The 27,434-nt window shown below is 43.8% G+C and overlaps 1 long non-coding RNA gene across 7 annotated transcripts in view; it reads right to left on the bottom strand.

The window, feature by feature from the left end:
• Window positions 1-2,105: 2,105 nt before the first annotated feature.
• The window catches only part of LOC112060214 (uncharacterized), a 33,335-nt gene continuing 8,006 nt past the window's right edge, over window positions 2,106-27,434 (bottom strand). For 4 of the 7 annotated variants that reach the window (XR_006173273.2, XR_006173277.2, XR_010598029.1 and 1 more), the window contains 2 exons: window positions 27,226-27,352; window positions 12,521-16,687 (listed from right to left, as the gene is read on the bottom strand). This is a non-coding gene — a long non-coding RNA (uncharacterized LOC112060214). Of the gene's footprint in view, window positions 2,884-12,520; window positions 16,688-27,206; window positions 27,353-27,434 lie in introns of those variants that run through there. The other 3 variants (XR_010598028.1, XR_002889526.3, XR_010598031.1) reach the window with 2 other exon arrangements.

Here is a 27,434-nt window from a genome sequence, read left to right as displayed (position 1 = left end):
GATCTTCTTTCAGTAAAACTTTTTCAAATATCCAAGGGGCTGTGTATGCTGTTATGGAGCACACAATGCTCACCATGTTTTTATATCACTACACTACTACTTCCAGTGTCTACCTGTTTATTGTAAGACTGTTTGGAATACCATGTATAGAAAAGGTATTATTTAAATCCAAATTTGACTCTGTTTTGGAATCATGTGAATGCATGGTGGCGTTTTGCTGCCAACTGAGAACGTCAAGTTCTCAGGGGGTATTACATGGTCCCTTGCTTCACTGCTGAGCAGTGTGCATCTTGGGATTGTTTTCACTGTGAATTGTGGGAAGCCAGGTGGGTTCAAATGTTTTTAAAAGATCTCATGTTTCTGTTGTCTCCACCAGTGCTTCCTTTCTGGGCAGGCTCATGCCATTTTCAAATTGCTATCTGCCAGCACAGACCCTACAATGTCCCACTCTGCTATGGTGATAAGCATGAATATGCAGAGGCTGTGTGAGCTGTATTACAGCAGTCAAAGCTGGAAAACTTCAGCATTGGATTTCTCCTGTTACACCACCAGATGGATGAAGCTGACATAGGAGAATATTCTACAGCAGCAGTGCAGCTCCTCCAGCAGCATGGGATACTCTGTGTTGGTAGCAGCAGGACAAGGAGGAAGAACAGGACAATGCTGAGCTATTGGAACAAGAGGACTGGTTCCTGTATCGCCTACACAGCATTCAGCACCATTTCTGGGCCCAGGAAACCAGCATGGAGTGGTGAGAAAGGACTGGTTCCTGGATCACCTACACAGCATTCAGCACCATTTCTGGGCCCAGGAAACCAGCATGGAGTGGTGAGAAAGGACTGGTTCCTGGATCACCTACACAGCATTCAGCACCATTTCTGGGCCCAGGAAACCAGCATGGAGCGGTGAGAGAGGATTGTTCTGAAGACCTGGGACAACCAGCAGTGGTGAAAGAACTTCAGGACAGGAAGGGCTATCTTGCTTGAGATGACTTAGGAGCTTCAGCAACAGTGTCCTAACATGTGTTGCCCAATACCCATGGAGAAACAGGTCACCATTGCATCAAGAAACTGGTTACCCCAACCCGCTGCCAGTCTGTAGTCAATGAATTTGACATGGGGAGATCAACTTTTGGGGCCATTCCATTCTCATGAAGGTCGGCTAAGCCATTGGTACTGTCAAACCAGCTCATAAAGCTGGGTAATGTTCAGAAGATTAATGGCTTTGCACATATGGGGTTCCCAAACTGTACTTGGGCTACTGATGGACTCCACATACCTATCACTGCCCCCCTTACCCTCCCTCCCCACTGGTTCCCTGCCAGGGCACAGAATTTATAAACAGAAAAGGGTATTTTGCCTTGGTGCTCCAAGAACTGGTTGACCATCACTGGAGAGGGGATGGGGACGGGGGTGGTTTACAGACATAAATACAGGATGGTCTGCAAGGGTCCTCAATGTTAGGATCTTTTGGAACTTGTTTCTATTTAAATTAATGGAGAAAGAACGGTTGCCCCCAAAGACTACTGTGGACATTAATGGTGTGGAGATTGTTCCAATTATTCTGGGATACCCAGCTTATCCTCTCACGCCCTAGCTAATAAGCCATATACAGGTTGCTTGGGCAGAAGGAATAAACGATTTAACTATTGCCTGAGCAGTTGCAGAATGATGGTCAAGTGTGCATTTGGCACTGTTTATGGAATAGGATGGAAGCATCACAAAAAAAACACCATTCTGACCATTATAATTGCATGTTGCATTCTGCAGAATATTGTGAGAGTAAAGGAGAAAGCCTTCTGGATGGGTTGGAAGCAGAGGTGCAGAGACTTGCTCGGTGGTTTGAGCAGCCAGATAGAAAACGCTAACACCTGGGGGAATGCTGTCACGGAAGTCCATTGTTCATATTTTGAATCTCATGCCTGAACATGTTAGCCTGTGGAGTGGAGTGTTGGGATAGATACATTGTGAGCACTGGTGTAGTATGTATGGGTGATGGTAATGGAACATTCCCCATGTACTTTTGTGAAACTCTATGAATTATGTCAGCTTTATTTAAAGAAATTTCTGAGTTAAAGCCAACGATGACACATAACTGATGCTTTGTAAATGGTTTTTATTATGACAGAAAAATAAAAAAACCCATATAAAGGTTTGATGGAACCAACTAACCAACTATAAACCAACCTTTAATTAAAACAACAGTGCAAACAAAACAGAAAGTGCAACAGTAAGAACACTGCAAATAGAACAATTATTTTTGGTGGGGGGAGAGGCTAAATTTACAGGTACGTATACAACTTCCCTCTAGTTCATGTGGGATCTGGGGTTGAGTGCAGTGGCTCAACATTTTCACGGATGTTGCAGGGCTGAAAGGAGCTGTGCTCCCAAGTGCCAGTGTTTTTGATGCCCAGAGATTGGTTCTGAGAGGGGAATGACCACAGGGAGCACTGCTGCAAGGGTCCGGTAGGAAGGCGTTGCTGCTGGTCCCAGCATCCAGTATTGTCCAGGGGCTGAAGGTGTTGGCTGGGTCCCAGATTACGGGACTGCAGGGCTGACCAGAAGAATGTTTTGGAGGAGAGCATTATGCCTCAGGATAATGTCCATGAGTTGCCTCTGCATCTCCCTTTTTTCATGCTCTCCTTGGCCATGGCGATGCTGTCTGTGGCCACTGCCATGATCTCCTGGGAGCGCTGTGTTTCTTTCTCCTTCTGGGTCCTCATATACAGCCTCCAACTTCCAGTCAGTCTGGTTTTCTTCTGGGACTCTGCCATGAGTTCTGAAAACATCTCATCCCAAGTCTTCCTTTTTCACCCCATCAGGTGGCCCGTCTCTCAGCAGTTCATAGAGGCACTTGTTGGTCTGGCCACTGCAAGCCCTATGGCTGTGGGAGTTTGGAAAAAAATAGTTGCTTATTGTTTATATTCCAGACAGGCTATTATAGCATTTTTCATATGTATGTGTGATTATCTCCCTGAGATGCTTACCATCTCTGAGATTCCCCCAAGAATGGGAAGTGGTCTCAGTCTTACACTGAGGCGGGTGACTAGGAGGCAGAGAATGGTCTAAGGCAAAGTCAGACCAGCAAGAGAGGCTATGAGTTTATTCACCAGGATGGTCCTCCCAGTAGTGCTGCTGGAGTGGGAGGGGCTTGTAAGCTACATCAGGAATGATGGGCTATTCCAACAAAACAGAGCAATTCCTCAGTCTTAAGCTCTGCTATATCTCCCTGGCAGACACAGAAAAAGTGCAGAGAAAAACAGATAAGAACCTGCAATGATTGTTAGCTACAATGTGTGGTGCCAGTGCATTTGTACCTCAGCAGGGAGCGGTATTGTTTGTGCCTTTACTGGACATGCAATGCTAATTTACACCTCATGCAAGCTATAAGCACTAACCAAACTTTTCCTCTAATCACAGTAAACCCTGGCTCAATAAGCTGTTGAATTTTGCATAAATTAATGCTTTTGTTATTCAAATCTGCCACTGGAGGGAGGACAGACTAGAGCAGGGGTACTCAAACTGGGGGTCGGGACCCCTCAGAGGGTCACGAGGTTATTACATGGGGGGTTGCGAGCTGTCAGCCTTCACCCCAAACCCTGCTTTGTAATGGTGTTAAATATATAAAAAAGTGTTTTAAATTTATAATGGGGGTTGTACTCAGAGGCTCGCTATGTGAAAGGGGTCACCAGTACAAAAGTTTGAGAATCACTGGACTAGAGACTGCAGTTGTGCCTGCTGAGGGCTGCCATTTTGAGACAGCCAAAAGGGGATGGGGGTATTTCACTATTCAGGACAGATGAGGAAAAGGAAATAGGAAAATAGGCAGATGGGCAAGTGCTCTCCATACTTTAGCCCTCTCAACAGCGAATAGCTGTGGTTTTAGTATATCACAGAGGGCAATTGCCATGTGGAGCAGCCAGCATTTTGGAAACAGGCCTGGGAGGGGCTGAATGGACAGCGTGGGCCAAGGGAGGCAGGGGCTGAATACTCCGAAGGGCTCCTATTTCACATCCACCTACAATGGCTGTGATCATGGGGCTCCCAGAACCCAAGCCAGAATGGCAGCATAGCACAATAGTAATAAATTGTAAAGATAGGTAATTACATGCTGAAGCTCCCTCCACAAGATCTGCCTCTTCAGTCCCATCCAGGGTTTCTGGTTGGGACTTGGGCTCAGCTGATGCAGGGCAGCAATTTGGTTTCATTGCAGTAGTGCAGGATTGGGGCTGGCTTTCCAGCTGTCAGGGTCCTGAGTCCCAAAAAGATCCTGGCTCTCAGGGGACAGCTCATCTCCTGCATCCTCCTGCTCATCTTCTGATGGGCTTTGCTGGCTCACCTTGGGGAGGGGCCAGGGGAGTGCAGGCTGCAGGATCTGAATGGTGTCTGGGACAGGTTGTGCTATAATTGTGTAGCTTCCTGTCAAGACATCTGCTTTGCAATGTCCACAAAGAGGTCTTTATTTCAGTGGCTGGCCACAAGAGCTTCCTGAACAAACGCTTCTCCCCATTGATAAGATCCAGGATCTCAGCATGGCTCCATGCAGCTGCACGAGGCATGTAGTGGGGCTTCTGGAATGCTAGAGTGGTTGTACTACAAGAATAGTACACTAGGATCTAGGAGCAAATGGGCAAAATCTTGCTCCGCACCAGGGTTCATCTTGGGAAGCTGACACCCAGAGCAGGGAGCTCACACAGGAAAATGGACAGGTCAGTAATGATTGACCTGCAAAGCACTGTGGGATCGCCATTGGAAGCATGCAAAAAGTGGTGCTCAGCAATTGCATCCACACGAACAATAGACCAAAGTAATTCAATCTGAAGCAATCCCAGTCCACTTTACAGGAGGATTCCAGAGCTCACAAGAAATGTGAAGTTAGTGCACAGCGATGGATTGCATTGTGTGTTCACAAGCATTTTTAAACTGGATTAACTCAATTTGATCTGGATTAAACCCCCATCTAGACAAGCCCTAAGTTTCAAACAGAAATATCAGATGTGCATGCACAATTCAGCTACTTGCATGTGCACACACATCATAGTTGCATACATAAAATAGGCTCATTCAAGCATTTGCCTATGTCTAATTTTGAAAATCTAGTCCTCGCTGGATTAAACTAAATAGTTGCTATGATTAGTGTTATGATTACTATGATTTTGCATAGATATATATGCAAAAATTATCATTCTGTATGTGATCCTCATTCTGGTATCAGTTCATTTAGCTGTTATGTTTTCAGGGTATAATATTTTTTCTGTATTGTTCCATGGATCCTTGCATCACATTCTGCTGTCACCCCTTGCATTTCTTTGTTGACTTGTACAAATTCACGTGCACTATTGTCACAGTTTCTCCCCAATAATCTTTAGTAGTAGAGTATACAAACCAGCCCACTCATCATGTGAAATACGTCTTTTCCACACTGTCAATGTTATGTTTGCCAAGTAACTCCTTACTGGTTGTGAATGTTTCCATGTTGCATTATAGAGTTTGAGACAAAGAGTCAGCTGGCCAGCCAGATACAATGCCAGTCACCCAAAATATCAGCAAATTAGCTACTGTAAAACATCAACTAGCTAAAATCACCCAGCATACATTGTAGCAGTCCGTCTTGATCAGGAAGTACTCATTCCCTGCTAGGCCTTTGCATAAGTAGCTTGCCCTGTGTCAGCCGCCACTGTATAAAGGTTTCTTTTCCTTTAACTGAAGTACATACCCCCTACAGTATATTGCCATTCATCACCTCTCAGAAATGTGTCATTGTTTCTCACAATATTCGGTGAAATCAACTCAGCCAAGTAACACCCATTTACTTGCTAGACCAAATATAGCCCTACTGCTTTTTTTTCTTTTTAATATGGTAATTTTTTTCTCTGTTTGGGACAATTCCTAGTGCCTCGCCCAAGTGAGTGAGTATTAAACAGGGATTTCTTCACACAGGAGTCAGGGGAATGGAATCCTCCCCCTTGGCAAGTTTTGGACCCCCGGCTGCTCCACAGATGTTACTATAGCCTATATACTGGAGTGGTGACTGCTGCTCTTGTGCTCCCCCTACAGGGGGACATTGGCAAGTAGTTCTGTGTAGTCACAGACCAATTAATCAAACTCCACTCCAATCCTGCATCATCCCTAACCTCCCTTGTACACAAAGGCAGCAACTATTGCAAAGTTTGCTAACGATACTAAACGGCTCAAGATAGTTAAGACCAAATCAGACTGTGAAGAACTTCAAAAAGATCTCACAAAACTAAGGGATTGGGCAACAAAATGGCAAATGAAATTTAATGTGGATAAATGTAAAGTAATGCACAATGGAAAAAATAACCCCAACTTTACATACAGTGTGATGGGGGTAATTTAGCTACAACTAATCAGGAGAAAGATCTTGGAGTCATCGTGGATAGTTCTCTGAAGACGTTCACGCAGTGTTCAGCGGCAGTCAAAAAAGCAAACAGGATGTTAGGAATCATTAAAAAAGGGATAGAGAATAAGACAGAGAATATATTATTGCCCTTATATAAATCCATGGTACGCCCACATCTTGAATACTGTGTACAGATGTGGTCTCCTCATCTCAAAAAAGATATACTGGCATTAGAAAAGGTTCAGAGAAAGGCAACTAAAATGCTTAGGGATTTGGAACGGGTCCCATCTGAGGAGAGATTGAAGAGGCTAGGACTTTTCAGCTTGGAAAAGAGGAGACTAAGGGGGAATATGATAGAGGTATATAAAATCATGAGTGCTGTGGAGAAAGGAATAAGGAAAAGTTATTTACTTGTTCCCATAATATAAGAAGTAGGGGCCACCAAATGAAATTAATGGGCAGCAGGTTTAAAACAAATAAAAGGAAGTTCTTCTTCACACAGCACACAGTCAACCTGTGGAACTCCTTGCCTGAGGAGGTTGCGAAGGCTAGAACTATAACAGGGTTTAAAAGAGAACTAGATAAACGCATGGAGGTTAAGTCCATTAATGGCTATTAGCCAGGATGGGTAAGGAATGGTGTCCCTAGCCTCTGTTTTTCAGAGGGTGGAGATGGATGGCAGGAGAGAGATCACTTAATCATCACCTGTTAGGTTCACACTACCTCTGGGGCACCTGGCATTTGGCCACTGTCGGCAGACAGGATACTGGGCTGGATGGACCTTTGGTCTGACCCAGTATTGCCATTCTTATGTTCTTATGTTTTATTGCAGTGCAGCAAATAGTGGGTGTGGAATTTTCCCACGTTACCTCTTTATAGCCTGTTGAGCTTGTGTAGAAGAACAGTGGTCCATCGTTTTTTGGATTCCATAGGCCTGCTGTAGGGGGTCAGAATTTGTTCATCTGTCTGCATTTATGTGACCATTTCGATGCTGAATCCACTCTTTATTCTCCCTCTTTTCTTTGCATAAGAGCTCCCATTCAAAGCAGACATGTTCTGTAATGTATTATCCTGTATAACATTCACAGTGATTCTAATTTTCCCCAGCTGCTCACAGCTCTATCCTCAGGTGAATGTTTTATGAGATTTTTGCTGCTCAGCTTTATCTTTCAAATAATTTTTTCTATTAAAAAACCAGTGATTTTTGCAGCCGTCATTTCATCACCCATGGATTTAGCCAGTAAATGCTTTTAATAGCAACATTTCTACTGTTTGTCAAGGCTTGCCAGGCTTTTACAAACCAGAATCGGCATAAACACGGAATAACCTTAGTATCCAGGAGGGTGTTCCCTGCTGGTCATGGCTGAGGTCATGAGCAGACAACTAATGAAGAGAATTAAAGTGATGATTGTCTGCAAGCCACACAGCTAATATACCAGTAGAGAATGTCAAGCTTCCAGCAACTTTGAAAAAGTATTTGCCAAAAACAGCTAATCACAGTAAAGTATTACATTTTAAAAGGAATGCATGTATTTCAGTGTGCAATTACACTAAAAAAGATCTACTTAACGGTAGAGTATACCTCAGTATTGAAAGTGGGATACCTGAGTTCAAACCTGTACTGAGAATACTAGGGCCAGGGCTGGGTGCTATGTAAAGTGACATAGGCCATCAGTGAGAGCAAACCATTCAGTCAGCCAAAGAGCACTGCTGGCATTCAGCAAAAATAAATAAATACTGCTGTGTAACAGCAGCTGACAAGGACAGGAAAAAGATAAAACATGATAGTATCACAGATGAGGCTGTATAAAAAGTTCACAGCCCTGGGTCAGAATGAAAGAGATGGGAGTTAAACATCACTACTAATGCCACCCTTCCCACCTCCCGTTTAAAAGTGGTAGATCCTTTTAACGTTTGCTTGTGCTGTCTCATGATGAATGGAACCCCTACTCCTGAATACTATGAAAGAATAAGGGTTGCTGTAAAAGAAAGTGAATCATTTACCTTCCATTTTTACTTCCTGGAGCTGTTAAGTTTCCAGGAGGCCATTAAATCAGTTTGGACAAATTCTCCTCAGCTATGTTGTTACATCCCTACTGAAGTCTTTGCTCCAACACAGATGAGGAAAATTTCACACGTCTAATATTCATATCCTGCTTTTCCAAGAATGAAGTCCAAAACAAATGATAAACTCCTTTCAATGCCATTTTTTTGTCCATTCAAAGTAACATTTAATAAATTCAGACATTAGGAGGATCTATTTCTACTCTTTTACTTGGCATACACAATCTCTCAAGGACCTTATTAGCTAAATTTTCTCAATACACTGTTTTCCCTTTCTGGTTACCTATGGTTTCAGTGCTGCAACCGGTGTACATCGTACCCATGAACCAAAGCAGTGAAGAACCAGCTAAAAAGATTCCATCAGGAAATAAATTGTTAGATTATATAAGGAAAGCTCACAGTTTAGATTTAGATCCTTATTTCTGAGAGGATGCCTTGAACATCTTTGTTCTTCAGCTTGTTTTCCTTCTCAGGCAGAATCATTTGACTTAAGAGCTATATGCCAGTTAAAAAGACACAATTATCTGCTGACTGCCTTTGCATTATCAGCTGTTATATCTTGGGCTTTCCCATGCCCTGTCTGTGAACCCCAGATTCAAGCTGGCCTAGTTGGTAGCATTCCCTGGGGCTTTGTGATTGGCATCCAGAATTTTCAATAAACTTAGGATCTATTGGAGGGAGACCAGCTTTGTACAAACAAAACATCACGTTTTTCTTATACTGCAGGAAAATATTCTTACATGAATTTGTCAACTGGTGCAATAATTCTGACAAGACTGGGTGATTCAAGAGATCGCGAATGGCCTATGCAGCCTTTCAGGTCTAGTTTGTCAGTGGCTGAAAACTGATGCCATCTGATGATGGCTGTTCAGTGGCTTACAGAAAATGAGTTGGTGGTTTTGGTTCAGTTCCTAGAGGACCATTGTTCACATCACAAAACCATTACCAGGAACGAGACCAGCATGTCTGGACACGGAGACTGAAACCCCTCTCATTCCCAGAAGTCTATACCTGCTTTGTGGATAAATAAGTCTTCAGTCTCCAGAGCTGCCAATCAAGCAACTTTCCTGAACATTAGATTTACTAAAAATAGCTGACACACCAGTTCTTAAGAACAAAAATGGGAAATACGAGATAATATTTTAAAATTCACCGAGCACTGCAGTAAGAGCCCTGAGTGCACATCTCTGAAAAATCAGTCCATACGGGTTTTACTATTCATAAATATCAATTCATGTGTGTGTGTCTCTATATATAGTTCCATACTGTACTACCATATTTTGCTATTTGAAAAATAAAACAAGATGATAGAAAAAAGGTACTTTTAAAGCTCATTTTCCCCATTATATGTAATGCTGGGAATATCTGGCTTTACCTCTAGTTTTCTGTCTCCCTGTCTGGCTAGAGATTGTACCATTTATGTTAGGTGTCCTCCAGGATGACTGGCAGCATCTATCTATTTTTAAAGTATAATCTTGCTAAATTTGTCTTCAATTGGAAATTTGATTTAATTGCTCTTCATACTACAGTTGTTTAATGCGTTATAGTTATAGGCCTCTTCAGAGCTGACAGCTCCATATCCAGCCCAGCATACTCACAGCCTTCTGAGCTATGCAAACCCTGGAAAGCATAAAATGGAAAAGCCGTGCTGGGAGGCAGTGTAGTCTAGTGAATAGGGTACTCAGCTAGGACTCAAGAGAGCTGCATGTTGGGTTCTAGACCTGGGTCTATCAATGAGCTGGTGTTTCATGTTGGGCAAGTCACTTTTCCTATTTCTCCTTGCAACCTTTGTCTGGTCTGGCCTAAAGCTCTTCAGGAATGGGAGTCTCTCACTGTGTTTATCCACTGCCTCACACAATGAAGCCCTAATATTGGTTGATGGTACTAGAGTAATACTGATCTACAGCTGATTCAATATGCAGCTGCCTTCCAGATGGGATTGATTGTTGGGGCCTTTGCTGTGTACAGTGAAGGAACCAGATAGGCACAGTGATGTCCAAATAACCATATTTACTAACTACATACAACATGGGGGAGGGATAGTTCAGTGGTTTGAGCATCAGCCTGCTAAACCTAGGGCTGAGAGTTTAATCCTTGAGGGGGCCACTTAGGGATCTGGGGCAAAAAAATCAGTACTTGGCCCTGCTAGTGAAGGCAGGGGGCTGGACTCAATGACCTTTTGGAGTCCCTTCCAGTTCTATGAGATAGGTATATCTCTATATATTTATACCAGGTCTAGCTACATAGACATACTGATGCTCTGGAGGGTTTTGGTGGTTTCTGAAACGTTGAGGGTGCACAAAATATAGAAAGGGATACTCCAATTCAATGGCTCGATGTCTAGTTGGCAGCTGGTATCAAGGGGAGTGCCCCAGGGGTTGGGTCTGGGGCCAGTTTTGTTCAATATCTTCATTAATGATCTCGATGATGGGATGGATTGCACACTCAGCAAGTTTGCGATGACACTAAGCTGGGGGGGAGAGGTAGCTATGCAGAGGGTAGGGATAGGGTCCAGAGTGACCTAGATAAATTGGAGGATTGGGCCAAAAGAAATCTGATGAGGTTCACAAGGACAAGTGCAAAGTCCTGCACTTAGGACGGAAGAATCCCATGCACTGCTACAAGCTGGGGACCGACTGGCTAAGCGGCAGTTCTGCAGAAAAGGACCTGGAGATTACAGTGGATGAGAAGCTGGATATGAGTCAGCCATGTGTCCTTGTAGCTAAGAAGGCTAACGGCATATTAGGCTGCATTAGTTGGAGCACTGCCAGCAGATCGAGGGACGTGATTATTTCCTTCTATTCAGCACTGGTGAGGCCACATCTGGAGTACCGCGTCCAGTTTTGGGCCCCCCACTACAGAAAGGATGTGGACAAATTGGAGAGAATCCAATTAGAAAATTATTAGAAGGCTTGGGCACATGACTTACAAGGAGAGGCTGAGGGAACTGGGCTTATTTAGTCTGCAGAAGAGAAGAGTGAGGGGGAATTTGATAGCAGCCTTCAACTACCTGCAAGGTTCCAAAGAGGATGGAGCTCGGCTGTTCTCAGTGGTGGCAGATGACAGAAGGAGCAATGGTCTCAAGTTGCAGTGTGGGAGGTCTACGTTGGATATTAGGAAAAACTATTTCATTAGGAGGGTGGCAAAGCACTGGAATGGGTTACCTAGGGAGGTGGTGGAATTTCCATCCTTAGAGGTTTTTAAGACCCGGCTTGACAAAACCCTGGCTGGGAAGATTTAGTTGGTGTTGGTCCTGTTTTGAGCAGGGGGCTGGACTAGATCACCTCCTGAGGTCTCTTCCAATGCTAATCTGCTATGATTCTATGCATTACATTGACCATCAAAAACACATAACATTCACTTTCCAAAATCTGCTCCTGTTCCAATTCTGAGTTTATTACAAGGTTATAGTCCTTATGCCTTTCAATAGGTTAAGACTGAACTGTCTAACAGATCGGTGCCTTTCCTCCATATCCAGCATGCCAACTAAAATTATAGGGACATAGCTAACAAGTTGAACTCAAAGAGGTCATGAGCATAGTGTTCTTAATGGAAGGTCTTCAGCTGTGGAGTTCATAACTGCAGGAGATCATGCTGAGTCCTAGTCTTGACAACTTTAGGGCATGATGTAAGGCTTATTTCTTTCTTTAAGCAGGCCTTTTCCCAGTAATAAAGATGTAGACTGACCCCAGCAACTCTCTAAGGGTATGGCTCCATGTCAATGTTAGCTAGAACTCAGACTCAGACTTGAGCCTAAACCTCCTTCTCTCTACACATACAATTCTGTCTAACTTGGATCTGGGACCCAGGACCCCACAAGTGGTGTGGGTTCAAGCCCAGATCCCACTGAGACTCAGGCTCAAACTCCATAATTTTGCAATGCAGATGCAGCTCAAGCCTGGGCCATCCCTGACTTCGGCCCTGAGAGTCCATCAACACTACCCCACAATCCCATGGGCAAGTGTTCTTTATTCTCTCTAGCCCAGAAGCAGCTAACTGACTCCCCCAAAATGGCATTTAACCCTTCTATTTTATTCTGACCACTGAGCTGCAAACACAGTGAACCTTTTCCTGCGTTTGCAATGGCCACCAACCATAAGAAGTCCTTTTCCAAACATGCTGCTTCTGGATCACAGGAGCACAGCCAGATTGTGGTGATCTCTGGTGTGAAACAAGCAAAAAGTTCAGTTTAGTAAGAGAACCAGGAGTGACTATGTATCCCAAGAGACAGAAAAGAAGGTGGCAGCACTGGGGATTCACTGAACGCGTGACCACTGCCAGTGGATTAAGCAGCTCAAGACTAATTACCAGAAAGCCATGGATGAAAACTGCACTTCTGCTAACTCACTGCCGCTTTTACAAGGAGTTTGATCAGCTGCTGGATACTGCACCCAGCACTGGGCTAACAGTGTTTCACACTGGCCTGATCAGCCAAGATGGCTACCTTCTGACCCCCATATCCAGAAATAGGACCAGAGGGGAGCCACCAGGTGCCCCATTGGGCTCTGCCAGACTCTCGTACTGAACCAGGTGCCTGAGGAGGCTTTGCCGTTGGAGCAGCTGCAGCATATCCCAGGACCTTACTTGGAGGAGCTTTTGATACCCCTCTACCCATCAAGGATGGCCTGCCAAAGAAATAGCAGCAGAAACAGAAGACAACTTGCCCTGGATCCTGGTAAGTTGCTGGCTGAATGTTTGTTTTTATTAATATAGGAATGGGAGGGATTTCTGGGTTAAGAACCAATGCAAAAATTACAAGCCATGGGCAGCAGCAGGTATACACTAATCGCAAACTGCACACCAGCACCTTGGCACTCCCCCCTCCTCATCCCCCACCACATGGCACTCACAATGGAGACCAGTAAGTGTAAACAGTGAAACAAGCATTTTAAAATGCTTTACTAGAAACTTGTGCATTCTTGCTAAGATGTGTCGGTGTTTTAAAAATAAAACTTAAGTTATACCACTCTGTACTAACACAACTTATAATGTGACACCTGTAAACAGTGAACTGTTGGAGGTGGAAGAGACGGAAATGTAGTCCATTTACAGATGTAGTCCATTAAAGCTAAATGGAGTCATTGGGTGACAAAAATCATTTGTCCAAAACACAGCTGGAGTGGGGGAGGGGTTGTATGCAGTCCAGAAATGTGCTGGAAGGGGCATGGGTGTGGCTGTGGTATTAGCATGTGTTCGCATGCAGTCATAAAAGGCTGCAGTGGAAGTCGTGGGGAGGCAGTAATCCATATGGATGCTAACAGCATCCTTTTGATTCCCTCATGAATTCTGACTGAATCCTCAGTGCTGAGAGCTGCAAACTTTTCCTATAGCAGAAACTCCAGATAGGTAGCCACATTTTGGGTCAGGGTGTATTTTCCAGGGCTACCTCAGTAGTTGACCAACCCACTCCACATGTAAATATGTTGTTCAGTCACCATAAATTTGAATACTTTGGTGACATACACAGCTGGCTTGCCACCAGAAGCTTGGAATAGAATCTCTTTGCCAGTCAGGAACCCCAAGAATTGTTATGGCCTCCAAAATATGGTGTGCTACAGCCACTCCCTTCCCCCCAAAAACTCAGGTGGTCTGCATTTAAAAAAAAGTTTTTTTTACTTACCTTTCTCTGCATACTCTTTTCACCAGTACTAACTCAGTTGTGTCCATGGAGCTTCTAGGATCTGAAGCATTTATCACATACTACATTGAAGTTCAGTTTTACAAAGTATCCTATTTTGCCCTTGAAATTGCACAAGGATTTATTCTGTGCCCATGCACTGAACCATGTATGAATCACTGAGAAAATAATGTGGCTTTATATCTGCTTGCAGGCACCTCTAAGCAGAAGCCTGGGTCTCCCTACCCTCATGAACCGGTCCAAGAGGAAGATTTCCATGAACAACTTATGGTGACATTCTGGACAGGGCCAACAGTTGCAGTACCAAAGAGAGAAAGATTCATGGCAAGCGGAAAGGCACAGCAAATCCTACACACCCTGAGAACAGAACTGCAGAGCAGGAGCGGACACTTGCATCACAATTCCTGGAACAGAAACGTTGGTTGAGGGACATTAGAGAGCACAGCGGAAAGACCTGTTTGAGGAGCTGCTTTCGCTAGTGGCCAAAAGAGTGCATGCTCGTGCTGCGCCTATGATGGGGCCTGAGTCCCCTCCATGATCCCATGCGCTGCATACCAGGAACACTTTAGACAATTCCATGGTTGAGTGGCCCATGCAACTGTGACTTGACTTAGCAGCTGGGCAGGGCAAATCTACTCCTAGCAGCACATTTCAACCTCCATGGTGCTCCCCCACACACACACCACACCACCACTGCATGCAGTGAGCCCTACACAGACTCCCTGCGCCTTGCACTCTGCTACAGCCCTGTAGGCTCCTGTGCAGTGGCGACAAGCCTGTGCTAAATGCACAAGAAAGGGAAAGGAGGACATGCAAAATTGGGTTTTTCTTTGATGGCACTGTTTGCATTGTTCAGTGTTTGGCTTAGGCATGTTGTTTTATTAGCGGTTGTGATATTGGTTTTTATTATTGCTTCAATGTTCTAGTGGCAGCTGGCCTTCCTGGCAATATTTTAATATGGTTATTTTTGTAGGACAAATAAACGCTTTTATTTTACTAAGAAACTTTATTGCCATCACATCGTATAATGTGTATTTTGAATAATAAAGATAAACAGGGTAAGGTACAATAGACAAGTTATATCTAAATAATATCAGTATATCTGTGTACATCAATAATGTAAATACATAATCCCCCCATTACATTAACAGTTATGTCATCCAAAATAAAAATTAATGACACACTTTCATTGTGTATGACAGTACCCACTCCCATTGCACCCCGTGATGTGATAGTACCTCATTCACTGTACACACTGCTGTACAAAAACAGTCAGAAATGTGCTATTCTCCTTTTTCCATAGGCCTGTGTAAGTCCATAATGTAGCAGCACAGAGCAGCCTTGATTTCTGTTGCCCAGGAACATCCTGCACTGTGATTGGTGCACTGTCTGGTTGAGCGTATTGGTTCAGCAATCCATTACTGCCATAGGTCCATTCAAGGGCAAATGGCTCATCTTTGGCTTCACAAAGAGTGTGGATTGCTGTGCTCTTTGCAATAATGCAGATAGCGTTGATGACACTGGAATCCAAATGCATCTATAGAGTGAAATCCCACTGGCGCTGTCTGCCAAATGCACATTCAGCCACGATTCTACAGCTGCTGAGAATGTAAATAAACATTTTGCGGGGCCCTCTGAGAGCTGGATATGGTTTCATAAGCCAAGATAAAGAATGTAGGGTCCCCCAGAACGACAGTGAGGACAGTTACTCCATTTATGACAATGTCATTTGGTGGGAATAGTGTCCCAGCCTATCCATAAAGGTAGGCTCCTGACTGACGGAAAACCCTTGCATCATGAACCTTTCGACTACAGCACATCTTGAGGTCCATAAATTGGCCTCTGTGGTCCACAAGGGCCTGCATAAACAATGCTCTTTGTGGTTTATGTACTCATTTGCTCCCCGAGGAGGGCAAACTGTGGACATGAATCCCATCAATAGCCCCAGCACAGTTCACTGGTTTTGAGAGAATGAGCTTTCCAATCACCTCAGGAACATTGTTTACACCCACCACCATTGGGTAAATCATACATCTGACTGTCTCAGAAACTTTCACCACCACTTTACTCACAGTTGACTTTCCAACACTAAACTGGTTAGTAACAGATCTGTAGCAGTCTGTTATAGCAACCTGCTTCTGGACTAATATGTCTGTCCTTGTACATGTGTCATGACACCAGAGGGTCAGGGCATGTTGCTCACAAGACTCTCCCCAAAACATGTAGCTTTCTTCATGCAAAAGTTCTGGAGCCACTTCTGATCATCCCAGGTCTGCATGATGATGTGACACCACCAGTCTGCACTTGTGGCCCTGCACCAGTCTACATAGGGGGCATCAGCAGCTATACCAAGAGTTATAAAGCAGCAGCTGCCAGTTTGAGTCTTCCATCTCTGTATTGTCACCCGCCTGCTCTGTCAGGTGCCTTTAGTGGGTCAAAAAAGGCCACTGAAATGTCCACCAGCACCTCATGGAAGCTCTGCCGCTTTCCTGAAGTGGGAGCAAAAGCCCAAGCAAAAGTTCTTCAAATGGTGACTCCTCCATGTTGCTGGCTCTGGTTGCAGAGAGTATGCAGACCAAAATGATGGCTCAGCAGGATGTGCTGGCAGGCTGCCACAACTTCCTGCAACATGCAAGGTGGAAAGTCAAGTTTTCCCACACTGCACCATGAAAAAGGGCTAAAGTGGCCACATTTCAGGAGGGTGCAATATAGTCTGTGATATGGTTGAACGGACTCAGGTCTGCATACTGCAGTCTGGATGCTGGAGTCCTGATCTGGGGCCCAGGCTCAAAAATTCTTAACCCAGGATCAGCAATGAGTGTGGACATAAGCTCTGGGCTTTCATACCAAGAGCCTGTGGACCCTGGGCTTACACTGCAGTGTAGACAAACCCTAAGACAGTCACCTGGACTAGGGGTGAAATCCTGGCTCCAGTGATGTCATTGGAGCTTTGCCATTGATTTTAAATAGACCATAGTTTTCCCATTGATTTATTTTTAGAAAATGGCTCTAAACTGAGTGAGGTGGAAGGAGGAGAGTTTGGTCATTGCTCAGGTGGAATTGATGTAACCTGAAACTATATAATTTGCACTCAGATACTAAATTAATAGACACATATTAGGAGGCTAGCTGGCTCTAGAGCAAGTTCCAAAGTTTATCCCATAAATATGTTTACAGCTCCTACCACTAACCCAACTCCCTGGGACTGAGTCTCACATGCCAACCCCCCAAGGAGCTTCAGAGAGCTGCCATTTTTTTTTAAATGTAAAATATATATATATATCCTCCTTCTCCCCCTCCCCCAAGTTATACCCGTTTGAAATATTTAAAACTAACAGAAGAATCCTTCTAATTCATACCAGTAACTGGGAGACCTGCTGATAGTGTCTAAATTTGTAAATGATCCAACACAATAAAATAGTGAGGCTAATGCATCACAGAATGTACTGTATTTATTTTGACAACTGCAGTTTAGTGTTAATTATTTATGATAGCATTATTTCCTAATGTACTAGTAAATACTTTGTAGTGTTCTTTGTAAAAAGAATGAGACTTCACTACAGCACTATTTTTGTGTGCAAATTATAAAGTGTGCAGATTAGCAATGTGAGGATTGTCAAGTTTCTATTGTATCTATCTTGTAGCACCAAGGTTAGCAGTAAGACCCCTGGCACATCATATAAATAGCACAACACTTCTTGACTCCATCACAAAAGAAAAGAAAATGACCTTACACAAAAAAGTCTACATTCCAGCACAATCTTGACATTTTCATCATTGTTGGAAAAAATGCATTCATTGTTTCCCCTCCCCCCCCCTCCATAAAAATCATTCCCCTCGGAATTCTAAATGTGTGAGGCATGCTGCTTAGCTGACATTAATGGCCATGTGTTCAAAGGAAGGCACAACAGGTGTGCCCACAAAAAGAGCATGTGCACTCGTTCCAGCAAAACCTTCCATATGTACATGTAAATGGATAATTTCCACGAGTGGCACATTACTTACAAATGCTGGTTTTTGCATGTGCAATGAGTGAACATTTTCATGAACTCAGAGTCTAACCTCCCCTGTTTCCTTGCTTAGGAGAAATAACTGAAAAAGGAGTAGAAAGGGGAAGAGAAAAAAATCTAATAAATATAGTATTTAAATTGTAAGGTATCTTTTTTAAAGCCTGTAACATACGTAATTAAAAAGACTATACTGTATACATGATAGAATAATTTCCACAAATTAGGCTATCCAGGGCTGGCTTTAGGGCGATTCACCCAATTCCCCCGAATCGGGCCTCGAGCCCCTAAGAGGGCCCCGCAATGTCCCTAAGGATCCTTCGCCGCCGTAGGCACCAGCAGCCAATAGAGCTGCCGTCAAAGTCCTGCCGCTGTCTTCGGCGGCAGCTCTTTCGAATCGGGCCCCGCAGTGCCTAAAGCTGGCCCTGAGGCTATCCCGAGTACAACACACATACTCCCCTTTAGGTAGAATTTTTTTTTTAAATTGAATTTTCCTCCAAAGATAATATAGTTTTAAGTTACAGGAGGGGGAAAGGACCATGAACTTGAACTAGTTTTCAAGCCCTGAGAACCTAAAAAGTCGTTTGAGAAGTTTACAATTTCCCAAACTTCATGAAATTCACCCATCTCTAATACCAACACCTATGGGAGGTTCAGACACTTCGTTCTTTGTTACATTGTCAATAAAGCAGCAGAGCATATCAGAGCTCAAAGGACACAGAGCTGTCTGGAGGTATAAATCATACCCCAGCAGCCACAGTGCCAGGATTCATGTTTGACAGGCCACAAATCAATGGGGGCCCTGCCTACGTTACTGCTGCCACAGGAGGAATAGTTAGGCTCCAAAGTGAAAAGTGCAAAATTTCTAGGTGTGGAGTAGGGCCCGGCAGAAGTGGAACCAAGCCACAGGAACTGGAATACATGGGGAGAAGGATGGTAAGAAAAGTGTGGCATACATAGTTTGGTTGGGTGGCAAAAAAAGCAGGGCATGGGAATGGTGCACTTCAATACTGTGCACACACCTGCTTTCTGTTTGGAAACTTTCTGAATATTGCTATATCCCTGGAGCTATTTTGTCTCATTGATTTAGAGCTTATCTACACAGCAAATTAGTGCACAGCAAGCCAAGGTGTGAACCAACTTAAAGCACAGTTTGCTAAGCCACACCCTGGAACTTTCACTGTGCTGTAGCAGTGTCCACATGGTGAGACAGCGTAACACCGACAGACCCTGGTCGTCGGCAGGCAGGATCAAACCTGGGACCTCCAGAGCTTAATGCATGAGCCACTACTGCATGAGCTAAAAGTCATATGGCTGTTAGCTAAGGCTGTAGAGCACAGTTGCCAACTTTCATGTGGTAAATAAGTGCCCCGCCTTTCACAATAAGCCAAAAAACAAGCTAATCCCATTTCAAAACAAGGCCAAAACAAGCCAATCCCTGAGAACCCCAATACTCTATGTGACTAGATTCCCCAGCGTGCAGTCTGGGACTGTGGTGGGCCCGCTGTGCACCCCTGACTCTCTCCCCTGCTTGCCAGGAGCCGATCCAAAAAAAAAAAAAATAAATAAAAGCAACAAGCTACAAGCTACAACAAGCAACAAGCTGCAAGGCAAAAACTAGCCAACAAGCAACTCACAAGCCAATTAAGCCAAAAACAAGCCCAACTTCTGCATTTTTTCACAGGTTTGGCAAGTCTGCTGTAGAGCAGACTCATTAATCTCTCTCTCTAAGTGGTCTCAGTGCCACTAGATAGGACAGAACACCACACCCAGAAGGTGTGTGGGTTACAATAGCACATGGCAAGCTGGTGCACTGTAGATTTATATCCTGGCTTACTGTGCACTAACTTATAGTGTAGACAACTACACTAATGGGTAGACAAACCTTAGAGAGTTGGGATTTGGGAACTAAAAGGTTCTGTGGGAGCTGGGAAAGAGGTCATGAATTTCATGAGCAGGAAGGCAGGGTGTGCCCAGCTACCACCCAACTCTTCCTAGGAGCAGCACACTGTACAAGCATCAACAAAGGCTTTTCCTAGTTACATCTAAGCCATAGGTGCCGACTCCGTGGGTGCTGTGGGGCTGGAGCACCCACGGAAAAAAATTGGTGGGGTGTTCAGCACTCACCGGCAGCTCTCCACCCCGCCCCCCTGCTCCAGCTTGCCTCTGCCTCCTCCACGAGGTGCCACTGTGTCCTGCTTCTCCCCCCCTCCCTCCCAGCACTTGTGCTGCAAAACAGCTGATTCGCGGGGCAGGGAGGGAGGGGGGAGGACGGGGAACGCGGCGTGCTGCGGGAAGAGGCGGGGCCAGGGTGGGGATTTGGGGAAGGGATCCAATAGGAGCAGGGACGGGCGGAGTTAGGGCGGGGACTTTGGGGATGTGATTGGAATGGGGGCAGGGCCATGGGGCGGGGCCAGGGTGGAGTCAAGGCGGGGCCAGGGGCAGTGAAAGGGGCAGGGGGACACGGGCATCCACTGGCGCTGCAGAAAGTTGGCGCCTATGATCTGAGCCTCTGTGTCTGATAATGTTTAATGTAATTTGTTTCTGGGAAATCTGAAAGGAGAGACAAACTAATCTAGTTTTGTTCCTACCTGTTGTAAGGAGCAACTTTTGTGTTTTTAAACAAGTGCATGTGCACTTAAAGTTTAAAACTGAGAGGCTTCAGAGAAATTTGATGGGGTGGTCCACTCACTGCTCTGTGGCACTTCCTTGTGGCTCAGATGGGGAATTAGCTCTGCCACCTGGTCAAACATTCCTTCCTGCGGTTACTCAATCCATCATTTCACTCACTAACTTCATAGCCTCTAATGCACTGTTGGCGACAGCAACATCCTCTTCATAGCTTAGCCCTCCAGCCAAACCACGTTAAAGTTCTCCCCACTTCTGGGGTATCACAAGCCCTTTGAGGCAAACTGTCCCAGGCAGTCTGCTCCCCATTGCCTGGTCTGTGCCACTCCCCCAGTGGCTAGTAGAGAAACCCAGGCCCACCCTCTACACCTGATTCCACTCCAGGGACCCTCAACCCAGCATCTATAGGCTTTTACTCTCCCAACCCTTATTGTACCTTCCCTGGACCACTTCCTGCTCTTCCCCTTGTATCAGGGAGTGCAATTTCCTCTCTTGATAGATCCTGACCAGCTCCTCCCTCAAGCTGGATTTCATCTGTAATAGGCCATAGCATGCCCTAGGTTTCCTCCAGGTGCAGCCTAAGGTTAATTGACCTAATTTACTCCTTCAGGCTTTGTGTAGGACAGATACCCCACCACAAGAAGCTAATAATTAGCCTTGCCTTTTCATTACTGCTGCCTGGATGGAGGGGATCAGAAAACAATGATTCTGGATAGCACTGAGAAGAGAGCTTGACTCTACATTACCATTCAGTTCTAGCACATATCCTCTAGGGAGTTCAGTGCATTCTAACAAGTACTCTTTGCTTGAGTATCAACCATGATTTTAGTTGAAGATTTGAAAAATCTCCACATTGTCATCTGAAGTGTACATAAAAATATTAATCCCAGCCTCAGAAATGTCCATTGGCTTTCTAATCATTTCAGAATCCAGTACCAAATCTTCCTCTTTCTTCACGACCCTCCATAGACTTGCATCACACCATCCAATTGCTTCCTTTTCTCTAACCCAATTCCCAGCTGCTCAAACATCAGACTTCTTTTTGACCTTTTCCTGTCTCTTCAAGGTGAATGGTAGAGAACTCTCTACACCTATGGCTTTCTCTTCAGATCCTGTCCCAATGCTTCACGTCTCTAGCAAAACAACTAATCCCTGCTCTTTAAGCTCCCAGTTTTCCTGGGCTCCGGCATCATCCCCAAACCTTGGCCTTTGTACTCTTTTTAAAATCATACCCCCATCATGTCTTCCTGCATGTTACATTGATACCTTCACACATTGTTCGTATTTGCATATATGGACTGTAATTGCCTATGTATCATGTTGTGATCCTTTTGTATGAATAAGGTACACTAAAGACTGTGTTGTATAAACACTCTAGATCAACTGACTGACAATTCTACCTGTGAAGTACAGAGACACTTTTTATTCAGAAAATAATTTACTGCTCTTATTTTCTCTAGCATACTGCTTATCAGTTGCAGTGATCCTATGATTACTACTTATTTGTGCTCTAACTAGCCTAGCCAGAAGCCTGCCAACTTTAACTTATTTGAAAAGAAATAAATGTTTAACTGAGAAGTGAGCCATTAACTATTTGAGAGGTAATAGTGTCCATAAGCATGTTAGTCTCCTCCAATAGTTTAATTTTCTTCCCCTTTAAAACTGTTTCAGGTTGAAACATGAAGCACTGCCAGTAGAAGCCAGAAGTTAGAAAAGAAAGAGCACTAGCCAAGTGAGTTGCAGCCTAGAGTTCTTACTCCAAAAATCTGCCACTAATCTCTGGGCCTTGAAAAATCTGTCTGAGAAGAATTATCTAGGGGTTTATATGGTAAAGATGCTTTTGTGTTTAAGGCACTGGACTGGAACCTACAGAATCATGGGCAATTCCTGGCTCTGTCACAGATTTTCTGTGTGACATAGGCAAGTCACTTAGATCTTGTTTACTATGAGGCTTGATTCTCCTCCTTGTCCCCCCAAGAACAGGAGAATAGGTGTAGCTGTCAGTCTGTTGCTGAACTTCAAATTCTAAAAAACAGCAGTAGAATTGTAACATGGTGACACTGCATGCATTCCCACTAATTTCATACGTTCCATGGCTTTATCATACAGAGACATATTCAGCTAGCTGGGAGGAGGTGTGGGAGACCAGATTTTGACCTTGTTGGCATGATGGTGTTCATGTATTCCTTATTTTGACTTCATCCCTTCCCAGCTGATCTACCCCTGAATTCAGGGCCCGGAGACGGCACCCATAAGAACCACCACTGTAGGATAAACTGTTCAACCTTATTGAGGATCCCACAGCCAAAAGACAAAAGTAAGTACTTTCTTTTTGTATCTTCCACTAGTAAACTCACTTGCAAAAAAAAAAAAAAAACACAGAGCAACTCAGATATTATTATTTAAAAGCAATAAAGATGACACTTCCAGACAATTCTAAATCTCCACTCCATATAAGATTCTGAAGATATCCTTATCTTGTGGTGAAACTAACAGTTTTAAAATTTGTACATAGATTAACAAATCCATTATTCTCATTGATACCTATAATCCCCCAAATTAGAGCCACCGATACTCCCAACCAGATCAGTAAAATACCAGAGGACTAAGGGAGACATGATAAGAGTCCACAAATATTTGATGAGTGTAACTAGCGAAGAAGGGGATTTAGGGTGGGATAGGGGGCTATAACGACTAGAAATGGACACTGATAATCCAAAGTCACATTCTAATTGGCCAGTTGAACCTTTCTGATAGTGAATGGCTGTAACACTGGCTCCCAACAGTGCACTGCTGGGATCTCCTTACTAAAATCACACAAAAAAAATCCCTTCTCCCAATATGTTCAATAGATTGGTACGGGGCTGGAAGATGTCCGGCAGGGGAAAAACAAAGGATAAGATGCCCTGTGGGGAGGAAGGGGTGAAGAGAGGTTGTTTGGGGTGAGAGGAAAGAATGAGGGGCAGAAGAGGGGGGAAATGATAGTTTTAAATTTCTGCTGCTCTTCAAGTCTGTAGCTTCTTTAACATTTCAGCAGCAATGTGTGGCCCTGAAAGTGTTGTTCCACTCACTATCAGCTATATAAGCTAAATTGGGAATGGCTCAATATACCAAATTTCATTTGTATATAGGAGTCCAAATTGGCTGCTGGCCTACAAACTGATATCAAACAGCAGCTGAGCTTCAATAGGTAAGGGTGTAAGGTAGCAGAGCAAACAAACAAATAAAAGACACCCACAAACAAACCAAAAGAGAGAGATTGACAGAAAGGGATTGAAAAAAAAATTAAACAAGAAATACTCTAAAAAGTAGTGATGGGTACTTAGTGTTTTCCCCCCTACTAGTTTCTCTTATACGGACACTGTGAAAAAAGGTTCTAATAAAGAATGCCACATACATTCCAAAAACTGCTTAAGAGGGGTTTAAAAAAAAGTAAAATAGCAGTAAGCTATGCCAAAAGTGTTCATCATCACTCACTAGTGCAGCACTTGTGGATTTTTGCAGCAGTAGGGGGGGAATGAAATTAAGAAAGGGAAAAAATAGGGCACCTATTTAGGATACATTTCATGACAGATCAATTTGGCTGTGGAACAGACTCCCAAAAGAAGTGGAGAAAACCCCTATCACTAAGGTCATTTTAAATGTGACAGAACCAAACCCTAGAAAAAGTACTGTAGGGAATAATTCTTTATTGTTAGGGAAATGGAGTGGATTCGTGTGGTTATGGACACTGGTTGCTTGAAGTCATATTCTGAGACCAGCTGGTCTTTTCTGATTATGTCACAGCCATGCACCAGTCCTAGTGATGCAGAATTGGGATCAATGTAATTTTCCACAATAATATTTCTGAGTAAATTCTTTAGATATTATGTCAGTGTATAGAAACTGCCAGATTGGATCAGACCTCAGGTCCATCTAATCTAGTATCTTCTTTCTGCCAGTGGCCTGGAGCAGATGCTTCACAGAAAGATGTAAGAGCCCTGCATTAGGCAGCTGGGGTCTAATCTGCCCTCCACTTTAGGTTTATCTTTAATAGCTAAAGATTAAACTCCGAAGCATAAGTTTTAATAGTCCTTCCAAATTTTTTGTTATTATTAGCTATTATAACTGGAGATATTCTTGTTACCCATGTAAATGTCTGATTCCTATTTGAATTTTACTAAATCCTAGGCCTCAAGGCCTTTCCTGGCAATGAATTCCACCATTTAATTAGGTGTTGTAAGAAAAAGTGTTTATCGGTTTTGAAATTCCTACCTTTTCATTTAATTGAAATTACGTTCTTGTATTATGAGACAGGGAGAACCCGATATATCTTCTTTAGACCACTCAATTTATATACTTTTAACATGTTCCCTCTGATTCATTTTTCTGAGGAAAACAATCCCAATCTTTTCCATTTCTCTTCATATGAGAATTTCCCAGGCCCCTAATCATTCTCATCACCCTTCTCTGAATCCTCTGTGATATTAGCAGACCAGGTGCCAACTCTTGCCAAAGTTCCCATGTGTCCATTGAACACGGACAAATACATAGCCGGAAGCAATCTGGCTGGTGTGTTAAGTGTTAAGTAAAATAGATATTAGAATTATACAAACATGTTTAGACTTTACTGAATGCTTGTGAGTTGCTGCATGCATTAATCTCACTTATAACATCTGTATCCCATACTGCAAGGTAATATTTAATTGGTTGTACTGTGAGAATCTGTGACTGTATAAGTCACAGACAGGACAGAGACATGTCTGAAGTGCAGATCTCCAACAGAAGGTGTTATGTCCTGCCCAATGGGAAAAGTCCATTGACACCAGATGGTCTACGGTGGGACATTGAAGAGGACCTCCATGTGAAGATGAGTCATTCAAGTGGATTCCTCCCACCAGCTGAGTTTACAGCTCAGAGCATAAAAAAGAGGGGGATAGAAACTCCTAATAAGAAGGAACTGGATCTCCGTGCTGCTTTGACTCGGGGGGTGGAGAGGCAAGGTTTCCTAGGCATAAGAAAGAGATCCCCAGCTGCCTAGCCTGGGTTAGCCCTAATGGACATGTACAGATTACTTATTATATAAACTTCTATTACCTTTTGAAATTTAAGATTGTAACTCATGTGTGTATATTTTTACCTGCTTTACCCTTGCAAATACCTTGTTTCCTTTTCCTATTTAATAAATCTTTATATAGTTTATTATAGGATTGGCTACAAGCATTGTCTTTGGTGTGAGATCTAAGGTGCAATTCATCTGGGGTGACTGGTTCTTTGGAACTGAGAGTAACCAGAATATTGCTGTGATTCTTGGTGTAAGGAACCAGCTATCACCAAGGTACACTCACCTGGGTGGTAAGATAGATGAGAGTACCCAAGTGTACATAATCTGTGACTATGTTTAGACAGTTTAGTACCTGAGGAGTTTACAATTGATGGTTGGTTAGTGAAATCTAAGTACAGAACTCACAACCTGTTTGGGATTTGTGCCCTGGTTCTTAAAAGTCTGCCCAGAGGTTGGTACTTGGGCTCTTGAGTCACTGCAGGTAGCATTATACCCCCTCTAATTGTAGAATATCCTTTTGGAGAGGGGTGAGTTGTACTGCACACTGTACTCCCTAAGAGGCCACGCCTTTGATTTTATATGATGGAATTATACTATTCTCCATCTTATTCTCATCCCCTTCTGTTTGCATCCTAATATCTTGTTTGCTTTTTTTTTTAGCATAGTTGCATATTAAGCAGAGTCTTCATTGAGCTGTAGACAGTGATGCATAGGATCCTTTCCTGAGCTGATACGTTCATTTAAAACTCTAATGTGTACAAGTAGTTTACTTTTTTCTTTCCAAAGTACATTACTTTTGTGACGAACTGGGACTGTTCTTAATGTGGTCTTTGAATGCTGAGTGGGGAGTGTTGGCTGGGAAGGCAGGAGAGGTTGGCTAGGACGGTCTGCATTGGGGGATGGGAGACTGGCCTTAAGGGAAGATACCTGAGCATGTAACATGAGAACCCAGGAAGGGGTTAGAGGCCAGGTGACACCTTTGCCCGGGAAACTGAACAAAGGCTGTGGGAGGGGTTGCTGAAGGGAGAGTTTCAGGAGCTGGCTGGTGGAATGGCTGGGAGGCAGACAGGGCTCTGACCTCCCAAGGGGGCTGTGGGACCCTGGGACCCCAAGATGGACCTAACTGGGGGGGATCCTGTTGTCTGTGCCTGCAAGACCTGTCTTGGACTGTGTTCCTGTTGTCTAAATAAACCTTCTGCTTTACTGGCTGGCTGAGAGTCATAGTGAAAAGCAGGAAGCCGGGGGTGCAGGGCCTTGTGTCCCCCCACACTCCGTGACAACTTTGTATTTATTAACAATGAACACTGAACAAGTCCAAGTTCCAAATTCCTAATGCTTTTTCTTCTTAGAAACAATAGGCAAGAGTTCATCCTCAGTTACTAAATCCAGAGGTATTTCACTGGAGTGTAACTGAAGATGAAATGGATGCAACATTAGGTTTTCAGATCTGTATACTACTCACTTAAGTTGTAGGGACTCACATTTTCAGTTCGGAAGGTCCCTGGGTCAAACCTTGGTGTCAGCTACCAGGATGGCCATCACACCTTCATATGTGATAGGACATTGTATGTCATCTTCAAAAGCAGTGACAAAACCATACGTTTCCTCCTGTGGAAAGAAATGGAGAAGGAATTTCATGTGATGCATGTTAGTACTTGTTTTATGTATCTTTGGAAGGCATAGATATACC

This window comes from Chrysemys picta, chromosome 2, assembly GCF_011386835.1.
Source record: "Chrysemys picta bellii isolate R12L10 chromosome 2, ASM1138683v2, whole genome shotgun sequence".
Lineage (NCBI taxonomy): Eukaryota > Metazoa > Chordata > Testudines > Emydidae > Chrysemys > Chrysemys picta.
Note: the sequence above shows the minus strand (reverse complement) of the source record. Positions and strands in the feature narration are given on the sequence as shown.